General features: G+C 28.9%; 1 protein-coding gene across 5 annotated transcripts in view; it reads right to left on the reverse strand.

Moving 5' to 3' along the window:
- Positions 1-16,766, reverse strand: part of msh3 (mutS homolog 3 (E. coli)) — a 200,187-nt gene that overhangs the window by 103,912 nt on the left and 79,509 nt on the right. The gene's annotated exons all lie outside the window — the stretch shown is intronic.

The following is a 16,766-nucleotide window of genomic DNA, read 5'->3' on the forward strand; positions in this document are numbered from 1 at the left end:
CCTGTACCTCTGAAAAACTGTCTTTGTACGTCCTTTTAAATTCTTTCATGCTTGGCTTCTTATGTGATGTTTGGAGCTGTTGTCCAGCTCACTGTATGTCCATATATGGTTCGTGCTGTTCCAGTGCTGAAGACACGTCTGAAACCACCCATGATCATTCTGGAACGGGACTCAAAACCGAGGAGTGTTTCTCTCATTTATATTTCTTTCAAAGAATCCCTGATTTTGAGAGGCTCTAAGTGCCGGATGGAGCAACAGTGCCTTTGTAAGGTGGTGTCATGGAAGTGTGTTTTGGTGGAATATTCACATGTGGAGAAGTCAGCTGTCATGTTAAAACAACTTCCATTATTTCCTCCTATAGACCAAACAGGAAGTCTGCCATATTGGCCTTGAAACCCTTTCTTACTAATATGATCTCTTTTTTTTCCAACATCCAAACTATGACAAAACTAAAAGACATCTACGTGCCCACAGTAAATACCCCCAACAGAAAAAGCTCATCAATTATTAGCCTCTTCTGAGTTCACAAATTCCAAAGTAAACCTTGGCTTATCACAGTGGTTTTCAACTTTTTTTGACTCATGACCGCATTTTAACATCACAACTTTCTGCCGCCTTTTTTTTTTTTTTCTTTGCTAAAATCAATTTGTTTTTGATCATGTAATAGTTTGCTCTACTATGCTGCAAATAAACATTAGTTTTAGAGGACATTTAGTCTATATAATGTCTATTATTGTGGACATTTAGTCTGTATAATGTCTATTATTGTGGACATTTAGTCTGTATAATGTCTATTATTGTGGACATTTAGTCTATATAATGTCTATTATTGTGGACATTTAGTCTGTATAATGTCTATTATTGTGGACATTTAGTCTATATAATGTCTGTTATTGTGGACATTTAGTCTGTATAATGTCTATTATTGTGGACATTTAGTCTGTATAATGTCTATTATTGTGGACATTTAGTCTATGTAATGTGTATTATTGTGGACATTTAGTCTATATAATGTCTGTTATTGTGGACATTTAGTCTGTATAATGTCTGTTATTGTGGACATTTAGTCTGTATAATGTCTGTTATTGTGGACATTTAGTCTGTATAATGTCTATTATTGTGGACATTTAGTCTGTATAATGTCTATTATTGTGGACATTTAGTCTGTATAATGTCTATTATTGTGGACATTTAGTCTGTATAATGTCTATTATTGTGGACATTTAGTCTATGTAATGTGTATTATTGTGGACATTTAGTCTATATAATGTCTGTTATTGTGGACATTTAGTCTGTATAATGTCTGTTATTGTGGACATTTAGTCTGTATAATGTCTATTATTGTGGACATTTAGTCTGTATAATGTCTATTATTGTGGACATTTAGTCTGTATAATGTCTATTATTGTGGACATTTAGTCTATGTAATGTCTATGCTTGTGGACATTTAGTCTGTATAATGTCTATTATTGTGGACATTTAGTCTATATAATGTCTATTCTTGTGGACATTTAGTCTGTATAATGTCTGTTATTGTGGACATTTAGTCTATGTAATGTCTATTCTTGTGGACATTTAGTCTGTATAATGTCTATTATTGTGGACATTTAGTCTATATAATGTCTATTCTTGTGGACATTTAGTCTGTATAATGTCTATTATTGTGGACATTTAGTCTGTATAATGTCTATTATTGTGGACATTTAGTCTATATAATGTCTATTATTGTGGACATTTAGTCTGTATAATGTCTATTATTGTGGACATTTAGTCTGTATAATGTCTATTATTGTGGACATTTAGTCTGTATAATGTCTGTTATTGTGGACATTTAGTCTATATAATGTCTATTATTGTGGACATTTAGTCTATATAATGTCTGTTATTGTGGACATTTAGTCTGTATAATGTCTATTATTGTGGACATTTAGTCTGTATAATGTCTATTATTGTGGACATTTAGTCTATGTAATGTGTATTATTGTGGACATTTAGTCTATATAATGTCTGTTATTGTGGACATTTAGTCTGTATAATGTCTGTTATTGTGGACATTTAGTCTGTATAATGTCTATTATTGTGGACATTTAGTCTGTATAATGTCTATTATTGTGGACATTTAGTCTGTATAATGTCTGTTATTGTGGACATTTAGTCTATATAATGTCTATTATTGTGGACATTTAGTCTGTATAATGTCTATTATTGTGGACATTTAGTCTGTATAATGTCTATTATTGTGGACATTTAGTCTGTATAATGTCTGTTATTGTGGACATTTAGTCTATATAATGTCTATTATTGTGGACATTTAGTCTATATAATGTCTGTTATTGTGGACATTTAGTCTGTATAATGTCTATTATTGTGGACATTTAGTCTGTATAATGTCTATTATTGTGGACATTTAGTCTATGTAATGTGTATTATTGTGGACATTTAGTCTATATAATGTCTGTTATTGTGGACATTTAGTCTGTATAATGTCTGTTATTGTGGACATTTAGTCTGTATAATGTCTATTATTGTGGACATTTAGTCTGTATAATGTCTATTATTGTGGACATTTAGTCTGTATAATGTCTATTATTGTGGACATTTAGTCTATGTAATGTGTATTATTGTGGACATTTAGTCTATATAATGTCTGTTATTGTGGACATTTAGTCTGTATAATGTCTGTTATTGTGGACATTTAGTCTGTATAATGTCTATTATTGTGGACATTTAGTCTGTATAATGTCTATTATTGTGGACATTTAGTCTGTATAATGTCTATTATTGTGGACATTTAGTCTGTATAATGTCTATTATTGTGGACATTTAGTCTATGTAATGTCTATTCTTGTGGACATTTAGTCTGTATAATGTCTATTATTGTGGACATTTAGTCTATATAATGTCTATTCTTGTGGACATTTAGTCTGTATAATGTCTATTATTGTGGACATTCAGTCTATATAATGTCTGTTATTGTGGACATTTAGTCTGTATAATGTCTATTATTGTGGACATTCAGTCTATATAATGTCTATTCTTGTGGACATTTAGTCTGTATAATGTCTATTATTGTGGACATTTAGTCTGTATAATGTCTATTATTGTGGACATTTAGTCTATATAATGTCTATTATTGTGGACATTTAGTCTGTATAATGTCTATTATTGTGGACATTTAGTCTGTATAATGTCTGTTATTGTGGACATTTAGTCTATATAATGTCTATTATTGTGGACATTTAGTCTATATAATGTCTGTTATTGTGGACATTTAGTCTGTATAATGTCTATTATTGTGGACATTTAGTCTGTATAATGTCTATTATTGTGGACATTTAGTCTATGTAATGTGTATTATTGTGGACATTTAGTCTATATAATGTCTGTTATTGTGGACATTTAGTCTGTATAATGTCTGTTATTGTGGACATTTAGTCTGTATAATGTCTATTATTGTGGACATTTAGTCTGTATAATGTCTATTATTGTGGACATTTAGTCTGTATAATGTCTATTATTATGGACATTTAGTCTATGTAATGTGTATTATTGTGGACATTTAGTCTATATAATGTCTGTTATTGTGGACATTTAGTCTGTATAATGTCTGTTATTGTGGACATTTAGTCTGTATAATGTCTATTATTGTGGACATTTAGTCTGTATAATGTCTATTATTGTGGACATTTAGTCTGTATAATGTCTATTATTGTGGACATTTAGTCTATATAATGTCTGTTATTGTGGACATTTAGTCTGTATAATGTGTATTACTGTGGACATTTAGTCTATGTAATGTGTATTATTGTGGACATTTAGTCTATATAATGTTTATTATTGTGGACATTTAGTCTATATAATGTCTGTTATTGTGGACATTTAGTCTGTATAATGTCTATTATTGTGGACATTTAGTCTATATAATGTCTGTTATTGTGGACATTTAGTCTGTATAATGTCTGTTATTGTGGACATTTAGTCTGTATAATGTCTATTATTGTGGACATTTAGTCTGTATAATGTCTATTATTGTGGACATTTAGTCTGTATAATGTCTATTATTGTGGACATTTAGTCTGTATAATGTCTATTATTGTGGACATTTAGTCTATGTAATGTCTATTCTTGTGGACATTTAGTCTATATAATGTCTATTATTGTGGACATTTAGTCTATATAATGTCTATTATTGTGGACATTTAGTCTATATAATGTCTATTATTGTGGACATTTAGTCTATGTAATGTCTATTCTTGTGGACATTTAGTCTGTATAATGTCTATTCTTGTGGACATTTAGTCTGTATAATGTCTGTTATTGTGGACATTTAGTCTGTATAATGTCTATTATTGTGGACATTTAGTCTGTATAATGTCTATTCTTGTGGACATTTAGTCTATGTAATGTCTATTCTTGTGGACATTTAGTCTGTATAATGTCTATTCTTGTGGACATTTAGTCTGTATAATGTCTGTTATTGTGGACATTTAGTCTGTATAATGTCTATTCTTGTGGACATTTAGTCTATGTAATGTCTATTCTTGTGGACATTTAGTCTGTATAATGTCTATTCTTGTGGACATTTAGTCTGTATAATGTCTGTTATTGTGGACATTTAGTCTGTATAATGTCTATTATTGTGGACATTTAGTCTATGTAATGTCTATTCTTGTGGACATTTAGTCTGTATAATGTCTATTCTTGTGGACATTTAGTCTGTATAATGTCTATTATTGTGGACATTTAGTCTATATAATGTCTATTATTGTGGACATTTAGTCTATATAATGTCTATTATTGTGGACATTTAGTCTATGTAATGTCTATTCTTGTGGACATTTAGTCTGTATAATGTCTATTATTGTGGACATTTAGTCTGTATAATGTCTATTATTGTGGACATTTAGTCTGTATAATGTCTATTATTGTGGACATTTAGTCTGTATAATGTCTATTATTGTGGACATTTAGTCTATGTAATGTCGATTCTTGTGGACATTTAGTCTGTATAATGTCTATTATTGTGGACATTTAGTCTATATAATGTCTATTCTTGTGGACATTTAGTCTGTATAATGTCTATTATTGTGGACATTTAGTCTATATAATGTCTGTTATTGTGGACATTTAGTCTATATAATGTCTATTCTTGTGGACATTTAGTCTGTATAATGTCTATTATTGTGGACATTTAGTCTATATAATGTCTATTCTTGTGGACATTTAGTCTGTATAATGTCTATTATTGTGGACATTTAGTCTATATAATGTCTATTATTGTGGACATTTAGTCTGTATAATGTCTATTATTGTGGACATTTAGTCTGTATAATGTCTATTATTGTGGACATTTAGTCTATATAATGTCTATTATTGTGGACATTTAGTCTGTATAATGTCTATTATTGTGGACATTTAGTCTGTATAATGTCTGTTATTGTGGACATTTAGTCTATATAATGTCTATTATTGTGGACATTTAGTCTATGTAATGTCTATTCTTGTGGACATTTAGTCTGTATAATGTCTATTATTGTGGACATTTAGTCTGTATAATGTCTATTATTGTGGACATTTAGTCTATATAATGTCTATTATTGTGGACATTTAGTCTGTATCATGTCTGTTATTGTGGACATTTAGTCTATGTAATGTCTATTATTGTGGACATTTAGTCTATATAATGTCTATTATTGTGGACATTTAGTCTATATAATGTCTATTATTGTGGACATTTAGTCTATATAATGTCTATTATTGTGGACATTTAGTCTGTATAATGTCTATTATTGTGGACATTTAGTCTGTATAATGTCTGTTATTGTGGACATTTAGTCTATATAATGTCTATTATTGTGGACATTTAGTCTATGTAATGTCTATTCTTGTGGACATTTAGTCTGTATAATGTCTATTATTGTGGACATTTAGTCTGTATAATGTCTATTATTGTGGACATTTAGTCTATATAATGTCTATTATTGTGGACATTTAGTCTGTATCATGTCTGTTATTGTGGACATTTAGTCTATGTAATGTCTATTATTGTGGACATTTAGTCTGTATAATGTCTATTATTGTGGACATTCAGTCTATATAATGTCTGTTATTGTGGACATTTAGTCTGTATAATGTCTATTATTGTGGACATTTAGTCTATATAATGTCTATTCTTGTGGACATTTAGTCTGTATAATGTCTATTATTGTGGACATTTAGTCTGTATAATGTCTATTATTGTGGACATTTAGTCTATATAATGTCTATTATTGTGGACATTTAGTCTGTATAATGTCTATTATTGTGGACATTTAGTCTGTATAATGTCTGTTATTGTGGACATTTAGTCTATATAATGTCTATTATTGTGGACATTTAGTCTATATAATGTCTGTTATTGTGGACATTTAGTCTGTATAATGTCTATTATTGTGGACATTTAGTCTGTATAATGTCTATTATTGTGGACATTTAGTCTATGTAATGTGTATTATTGTGGACATTTAGTCTATATAATGTCTGTTATTGTGGACATTTAGTCTGTATAATGTCTGTTATTGTGGACATTTAGTCTGTATAATGTCTATTATTGTGGACATTTAGTCTGTATAATGTCTATTATTGTGGACATTTAGTCTGTATAATGTCTATTATTGTGGACATTTAGTCTGTATAATGTCTATTATTGTGGACATTTAGTCTATGTAATGTGTATTATTGTGGACATTTAGTCTATATAATGTCTGTTATTGTGGACATTTAGTCTGTATAATGTCTGTTATTGTGGACATTTAGTCTGTATAATGTCTATTATTGTGGACATTTAGTCTGTATAATGTCTATTATTGTGGACACTTAGTCTGTATAATTTCTATTATTGTGGACATTTAGTCTATATAATGTCTGTTATTGTGGACATTTAGTCTGTATAATGTGTATTACTGTGGACATTTAGTCTATGTAATGTGTATTATTGTGGACATTTAGTCTATATAATGTTTATTATTGTGGACATTTAGTCTATATAATGTCTGTTATTGTGGACATTTAGTCTGTATAATGTCTATTATTGTGGACATTTAGTCTATATAATGTCTGTTATTGTGGACATTTAGTCTGTATAATGTCTGTTATTGTGGACATTTAGTCTGTATAATGTCTATTATTGTGGACATTTAGTCTGTATAATGTCTGTTATTGTGGACATTTAGTCTGTATAATGTCTATTATTGTGGACATTTAGTCTGTATAATGTCTATTATTGTGGACATTTAGTCTGTATAATGTCTATTATTGTGGACATTTAGTCTGTATAATGTCTATTATTGTGGACATTTAGTCTATGTAATGTCTATTCTTGTGGACATTTAGTCTATATAATGTCTATTATTGTGGACATTTAGTCTATATAATGTCTATTATTGTGGACATTTAGTCTATATAATGTCTATTATTGTGGACATTTAGTCTATGTAATGTCTATTCTTGTGGACATTTAGTCTGTATAATGTCTATTCTTGTGGACATTTAGTCTGTATAATGTCTGTTATTGTGGACATTTAGTCTGTATAATGTCTATTATTGTGGACATTTAGTCTGTATAATGTCTATTCTTGTGGACATTTAGTCTATGTAATGTCTATTCTTGTGGACATTTAGTCTGTATAATGTCTATTCTTGTGGACATTTAGTCTGTATAATGTCTGTTATTGTGGACATTTAGTCTGTATAATGTCTATTCTTGTGGACATTTAGTCTATGTAATGTCTATTCTTGTGGACATTTAGTCTGTATAATGTCTATTCTTGTGGACATTTAGTCTGTATAATGTCTATTATTGTGGACATTTAGTCTGTATAATGTCTATTATTGTGGACATTTAGTCTATATAATGTCTATTATTGTGGACATTTAGTCTATGTAATGTCTATTCTTGTGGACATTTAGTCTGTATAATGTCTATTATTGTGGACATTTAGTCTGTATAATGTCTATTATTGTGGACATTTAGTCTGTATAATGTCTATTATTGTGGACATTTAGTCTGTATAATGTCTATTATTGTGGACATTTAGTCTATGTAATGTCTATTCTTGTGGACATTTAGTCTGTATAATGTCTATTATTGTGGACATTTAGTCTATATAATGTCTATTCTTGTGGACATTTAGTCTGTATAATGTCTATTATTGTGGACATTTAGTCTATATAATGTCTGTTATTGTGGACATTTAGTCTATATAATGTCTATTCTTGTGGACATTTAGTCTGTATAATGTCTATTATTGTGGACATTTAGTCTATATAATGTCTATTCTTGTGGACATTTAGTCTGTATAATGTCTATTATTGTGGACATTTAGTCTATATAATGTCTATTCTTGTGGACATTTAGTCTGTATAATGTCTATTATTGTGGACATTTAGTCTGTATAATGTCTATTATTGTGGACATTTAGTCTATATAATGTCTATTATTGTGGACATTTAGTCTGTATAATGTCTGTTATTGTGGACATTTAGTCTATATAATGTCTATTATTGTGGACATTTAGTCTATGTAATGTCTATTCTTGTGGACATTTAGTCTGTATAATGTCTATTATTGTGGACATTTAGTCTGTATAATGTCTATTATTGTGGACATTTAGTCTATATAATGTCTATTATTGTGGACATTTAGTCTGTATCATGTCTGTTATTGTGGACATTTAGTCTATGTAATGTCTATTATTGTGGACATTTAGTCTATATAATGTCTATTATTGTGGACATTTAGTCTGTATAATGTCTATTATTGTGGACATTTAGTCTGTATAATGTCTGTTATTGTGGACATTTAGTCTATATAATGTCTATTATTGTGGACATTTAGTCTATGTAATGTCTATTCTTGTGGACATTTAGTCTGTATAATGTCTATTATTGTGGACATTTAGTCTGTATAATGTCTATTATTGTGGACATTTAGTCTATATAATGTCTATTATTGTGGACATTTAGTCTGTATCATGTCTGTTATTGTGGACATTTAGTCTATGTAATGTCTATTATTGTGGACATTTAGTCTATATAATGTCTATTATTGTGGACATTTAGTCTATATAATGTCTATTATTGTGGACATTTAGTCTGTATAATGTCTATTATTGTGGACATTTAGTCTATATAATGTCTATTATTGTGGACATTTAGTCTGTATAATGTCTATTATTGTGGACATTTAGTATGTATAATGTCTGTTATTGTGGACATTTAGTCTATATAATGTCTATTATTGTGGACATTTAGTCTATGTAATGTCTATTCTTGTGGACATTTAGTCTGTATAATGTCTATTATTGTGGACATTTAGTCTGTATAATGTCTATTATTGTGGACATTTAGTCTATATAATGTCTATTATTGTGGACATTTAGTCTGTATCATGTCTGTTATTGTGGACATTTAGTCTATGTAATGTCTATTATTGTGGACATTTAGTCTGTATAATGTCTATTATTGTGGACATTCAGTCTATATAATGTCTGTTATTGTGGACATTTAGTCTGTATAATGTCTATTATTGTGGACATTTAGTCTATATAATGTCTATTCTTGTGGACATTTAGTCTGTATAATGTCTATTATTGTGGACATTTAGTCTGTATAATGTCTATTATTGTGGACATTTAGTCTATATAATGTCTATTATTGTGGACATTTAGTCTGTATAATGTCTATTATTGTGGACATTTAGTCTGTATAATGTCTGTTATTGTGGACATTTAGTCTATATAATGTCTATTATTGTGGACATTTAGTCTATATAATGTCTGTTATTGTGGACATTTAGTCTGTATAATGTCTATTATTGTGGACATTTAGTCTATGTAATGTGTATTATTGTGGACATTTAGTCTATATAATGTCTGTTATTGTGGACATTTAGTCTGTATAATGTCTGTTATTGTGGACATTTAGTCTGTATAATGTCTATTATTGTGGACATTTAGTCTGTATAATGTCTATTATTGTGGACATTTAGTCTGTATAATGTCTATTATTGTGGACATTTAGTCTGTATAATGTCTATTATTGTGGACATTTAGTCTATGTAATGTGTATTATTGTGGACATTTAGTCTATATAATGTCTGTTATTGTGGACATTTAGTCTGTATAATGTCTGTTATTGTGGACATTTAGTCTGTATAATGTCTATTATTGTGGACATTTAGTCTGTATAATGTCTATTATTGTGGACACTTAGTCTGTATAATTTCTATTATTGTGGACATTTAGTCTATATAATGTCTGTTATTGTGGACATTTAGTCTGTATAATGTGTATTACTGTGGACATTTAGTCTATGTAATGTGTATTATTGTGGACATTTAGTCTATATAATGTTTATTATTGTGGACATTTAGTCTATATAATGTCTGTTATTGTGGACATTTAGTCTGTATAATGTCTATTATTGTGGACATTTAGTCTATATAATGTCTGTTATTGTGGACATTTAGTCTGTATAATGTCTGTTATTGTGGACATTTAGTCTGTATAATGTCTATTATTGTGGACATTTAGTCTGTATAATGTCTGTTATTGTGGACATTTAGTCTGTATAATGTCTATTATTGTGGACATTTAGTCTGTATAATGTCTATTATTGTGGACATTTAGTCTGTATAATGTCTATTATTGTGGACATTTAGTCTATATAATGTCTATTATTGTGGACATTTAGTCTGTATAATGTCTATTATTGTGGACATTTAGTCTGTATAATGTCTGTTATTGTGGACATTTAGTCTATATAATGTCTATTATTGTGGACATTTAGTCTATATAATGTCTGTTATTGTGGACATTTAGTCTGTATAATGTCTATTATTGTGGACATTTAGTCTGTATAATGTCTATTATTGTGGACATTTAGTCTATGTAATGTGTATTATTGTGGACATTTAGTCTATATAATGTCTGTTATTGTGGACATTTAGTCTGTATAATGTCTGTTATTGTGGACATTTAGTCTGTATAATGTCTATTATTGTGGACATTTAGTCTGTATAATGTCTATTATTGTGGACATTTAGTCTGTATAATGTCTATTATTGTGGACATTTAGTCTATGTAATGTGTATTATTGTGGACATTTAGTCTATATAATGTCTGTTATTGTGGACATTTAGTCTGTATAATGTCTGTTATTGTGGACATTTAGTCTGTATAATGTCTATTATTGTGGACATTTAGTCTGTATAATGTCTATTATTGTGGACATTTAGTCTGTATAATGTCTATTATTGTGGACATTTAGTCTATATAATGTCTGTTATTGTGGACATTTAGTCTGTATAATGTGTATTACTGTGGACATTTAGTCTATGTAATGTGTATTATTGTGGACATTTAGTCTATATAATGTTTATTATTGTGGACATTTAGTCTATATAATGTCTGTTATTGTGGACATTTAGTCTGTATAATGTCTATTATTGTGGACATTTAGTCTATATAATGTCTGTTATTGTGGACATTTAGTCTGTATAATGTCTGTTATTGTGGACATTTAGTCTGTATAATGTCTATTATTGTGGACATTTAGTCTGTATAATGTCTATTATTGTGGACATTTAGTCTGTATAATGTCTATTATTGTGGACATTTAGTCTATGTAATGTCTATTCTTGTGGACATTTAGTCTATATAATGTCTATTATTGTGGACATTTAGTCTATATAATGTCTATTATTGTGGACATTTAGTCTATATAATGTCTATTATTGTGGACATTTAGTCTATGTAATGTCTATTCTTGTGGACATTTAGTCTGTATAATGTCTATTCTTGTGGACATTTAGTCTGTATAATGTCTGTTATTGTGGACATTTAGTCTGTATAATGTCTATTATTGTGGACATTTAGTCTGTATAATGTCTATTCTTGTGGACATTTAGTCTATGTAATGTCTATTCTTGTGGACATTTAGTCTGTATAATGTCTATTCTTGTGGACATTTAGTCTGTATAATGTCTGTTATTGTGGACATTTAGTCTGTATAATGTCTATTCTTGTGGACATTTAGTCTATGTAATGTCTATTCTTGTGGACATTTAGTCTGTATAATGTCTATTCTTGTGGACATTTAGTCTGTATAATGTCTGTTATTGTGGACATTTAGTCTGTATAATGTCTATTCTTGTGGACATTTAGTCTATGTAATGTCTATTCTTGTGGACATTTAGTCTGTATAATGTCTATTCTTGTGGACATTTAGTCTGTATAATGTCTATTATTGTGGACATTTAGTCTATATAATGTCTATTATTGTGGACATTTAGTCTATATAATGTCTATTATTGTGGACATTTAGTCTATGTAATGTCTATTCTTGTGGACATTTAGTCTGTATAATGTCTATTATTGTGGACATTTAGTCTGTATAATGTCTATTATTGTGGACATTTAGTCTGTATAATGTCTATTATTGTGGACATTTAGTCTGTATAATGTCTATTATTGTGGACATTTAGTCTATGTAATGTCGATTCTTGTGGACATTTAGTCTGTATAATGTCTATTATTGTGGACATTTAGTCTATATAATGTCTATTCTTGTGGACATTTAGTCTGTATAATGTCTATTATTGTGGACATTTAGTCTATATAATGTCTGTTATTGTGGACATTTAGTCTATATAATGTCTATTCTTGTGGACATTTAGTCTGTATAATGTCTATTATTGTGGACATTTAGTCTATATAATGTCTATTCTTGTGGACATTTAGTCTGTATAATGTCTATTATTGTGGACATTTAGTCTATATAATGTCTATTCTTGTGGACATTTAGTCTGTATAATGTCTATTATTGTGGACATTTAGTCTGTATAATGTCTATTATTGTGGACATTTAGTCTATATAATGTCTATTATTGTGGACATTTAGTCTGTATAATGTCTATTATTGTGGACATTTAGTCTGTATAATGTCTGTTATTGTGGACATTTAGTCTATATAATGTCTATTATTGTGGACATTTAGTCTATGTAATGTCTATTCTTGTGGACATTTAGTCTGTATAATGTCTATTATTGTGGACATTTAGTCTGTATAATGTCTATTATTGTGGACATTTAGTCTATATAATGTCTATTATTGTGGACATTTAGTCTGTATCATGTCTGTTATTGTGGACATTTAGTCTATGTAATGTCTATTATTGTGGACATTTAGTCTATATAATGTCTATTATTGTGGACATTTAGTCTATATAATGTCTATTATTGTGGACATTTAGTCTATATAATGTCTATTATTGTGGACATTTAGTCTGTATAATGTCTATTATTGTGGACATTTAGTCTGTATAATGTCTGTTATTGTGGACATTTAGTCTATATAATGTCTATTATTGTGGACATTTAGTCTATGTAATGTCTATTCTTGTGGACATTTAGTCTGTATAATGTCTATTATTGTGGACATTTAGTCTGTATAATGTCTATTATTGTGGACATTTAGTCTATATAATGTCTATTATTGTGGACATTTAGTCTGTATCATGTCTGTTATTGTGGACATTTAGTCTATGTAATGTCTATTATTGTGGACATTTAGTCTGTATAATGTCTATTATTGTGGACATTCAGTCTATATAATGTCTGTTATTGTGGACATTTAGTCTGTATAATGTCTATTATTGTGGACATTTAGTCTATATAATGTCTATTCTTGTGGACATTTAGTCTGTATAATGTCTATTATTGTGGACATTTAGTCTGTATAATGTCTATTATTGTGGACATTTAGTCTATATAATGTCTATTATTGTGGACATTTAGTCTGTATAATGTCTATTATTGTGGACATTTAGTCTGTATAATGTCTGTTATTGTGGACATTTAGTCTATATAATGTCTATTATTGTGGACATTTAGTCTATATAATGTCTGTTATTGTGGACATTTAGTCTGTATAATGTCTATTATTGTGGACATTTAGTCTGTATAATGTCTATTATTGTGGACATTTAGTTTATGTAATGTCTATTATTGTGGACATTTAGTCTATATAATGTCTGTTATTGTGGACATTTAGTCTGTATAATGTCTGTTATTGTGGACATTTAGTCTGTATAATGTCTATTATTGTGGACATTTAGTCTGTATAATGTCTATTATTGTGGACATTTAGTCTGTATAATGTCTATTATTGTGGACATTTAGTCTGTATAATGTCTATTATTGTGGACATTTAGTCTATGTAATGTGTATTATTGTGGACATTTAGTCTATATAATGTCTGTTATTGTGGACATTTAGTCTGTATAATGTCTGTTATTGTGGACATTTAGTCTGTATAATGTCTATTATTGTGGACATTTAGTCTGTATAATGTCTATTATTGTGGACACTTAGTCTGTATAATTTCTATTATTGTGGACATTTAGTCTATATAATGTCTGTTATTGTGGACATTTAGTCTGTATAATGTGTATTACTGTGGACATTTAGTCTATGTAATGTGTATTATTGTGGACATTTAGTCTATATAATGTTTATTATTGTGGACATTTAGTCTATATAATGTCTGTTATTGTGGACATTTAGTCTGTATAATGTCTATTATTGTGGACATTTAGTCTATATAATGTCTGTTATTGTGGACATTTAGTCTGTATAATGTCTGTTATTGTGGACATTTAGTCTGTATAATGTCTATTATTGTGGACATTTAGTCTGTATAATGTCTGTTATTGTGGACATTTAGTCTGTATAATGTCTATTATTGTGGACATTTAGTCTGTATAAATTCTATTATTGTGGACATTTAGTCTGTATAATGTCTATTATTGTGGACATTTAGTCTGTATAATGTCTATTATTGTGGACATTTAGTCTATGTAATGTCTATTCTTGTGGACATTTAGTCTATATAATGTCTATTATTGTGGACATTTAGTCTATATAATGTCTATTATTGTGGACATTTAGTCTATATAATGTCTATTATTGTGGACATTTAGTCTATGTAATGTCTATTCTTGTGGACATTTAGTCTGTATAATGTCTATTCTTGTGGACATTTAGTCTGTATAATGTCTGTTATTGTGGACATTTAGTCTGTATAATGTCTATTATTGTGGACATTTAATCTGTATAATGTCTATTCTTGTGGACATTTAGTCTATGTAATGTCTATTCTTGTGGACATTTAGTCTGTATAATGTCTATTCTTGTGGACATTTAGTCTGTATAATGTCTGTTATTGTGGACATTTAGTCTGTATAATGTCTATTCTTGTGGACATTTAGTCTATGTAATGTCTATTCTTGTGGACATTTAGTCTGTATAATGTCTATTCTTGTGGACATTTAGTCTGTATAATGTCTATTATTGTGGACATTTAGTCTATATAATGTCTATTATTGTGGACATTTAGTCTATATAATGTCTATTATTGTGGACATTTAGTCTATGTAATGTCTATTCTTGTGGACATTTAGTCTGTATAATGTCTATTATTGTGGACATTTAGTCTGTATAATGTCTATTATTGTGGACATTTAGTCTGTATAATGTCTATTATTGTGGACATTTAGTCTGTATAATGTCTATTATTGTGGACATTTAGTCTATGTAATGTCTATTCTTGTGGACATTTAGTCTGTATAATGTCTATTATTGTGGACATTTAGTCTATATAATGTCTATTCTTGTGGACATTTAGTCTGTATAATGTCTATTATTGTGGACATTTAGTCTATATAATGTCTGTTATTGTGGACATTTAGTCTATATAATGTCTATTCTTGTGGACATTTAGTCTGTATAATGTCTATTATTGTGGACATTTAGTCTATATAATGTCTATTCTTGTGGACATTTAGTCTGTATAATGTCTATTATTGTGGACATTTAGTCTATATAATGTCTATTCTTGTGGACATTTAGTCTGTATAATGTCTATTATTGTGGACATTTAGTCTGTATAATGTCTATTATTGTGGACATTTAGTCTATATAATGTCTATTATTGTGGACATTTAGTCTGTATAATGTCTGTTATTGTGGACATTTAGTCTATATAATGTCTATTATTGTGGACATTTAGTCTATGTAATGTCTATTCTTGTGGACATTTAGTCTGTATAATGTCTATTATTGTGGACATTTAGTCTGTATAATGTCTATTATTGTGGACATTTAGTCTATATAATGTCTATTATTGTGGACATTTAATCTGTATCATGTCTGTTATTGTGGACATTTAGTCTATGTAATGTCTATTATTGTGGACATTTAGTCTATATAATGTCTATTATTGTGGACATTTAGTCTGTATAATGTCTATTATTGTGGACATTTAGTCTGTATAATGTCTGTTATTGTGGACATTTAGTCTATATAATGTCTATTATTGTGGACATTTAGTCTATGTAATGTCTATTCTTGTGGACATTTAGTCTGTATAATGTCTATTATTGTGGACATTTAGTCTGTATAATGTCTATTATTGTGGACATTTAGTCTATATAATGTCTATTATTGTGGACATTTAGTCTGTATCATGTCTGTTATTGTGGACATTTAGTCTATGTAATGTCTATTATTGTGGACATTTAGTCTATATAATGTCTATTATTGTGGACATTTAGTCTATATAATGTCTATTCTTGTGGACATTTAGTCTGTATAATGTCTATTATTGTGGACATTTAGTCTGTATAATGTCTATTATTGTGGACATTTAGTCTATATAATGTCTATTAT

The sequence above is a fragment of the Sphaeramia orbicularis genome, chromosome 9, assembly GCF_902148855.1.
Source record: "Sphaeramia orbicularis chromosome 9, fSphaOr1.1, whole genome shotgun sequence".
Lineage (NCBI taxonomy): Eukaryota > Metazoa > Chordata > Actinopteri > Kurtiformes > Apogonidae > Sphaeramia > Sphaeramia orbicularis.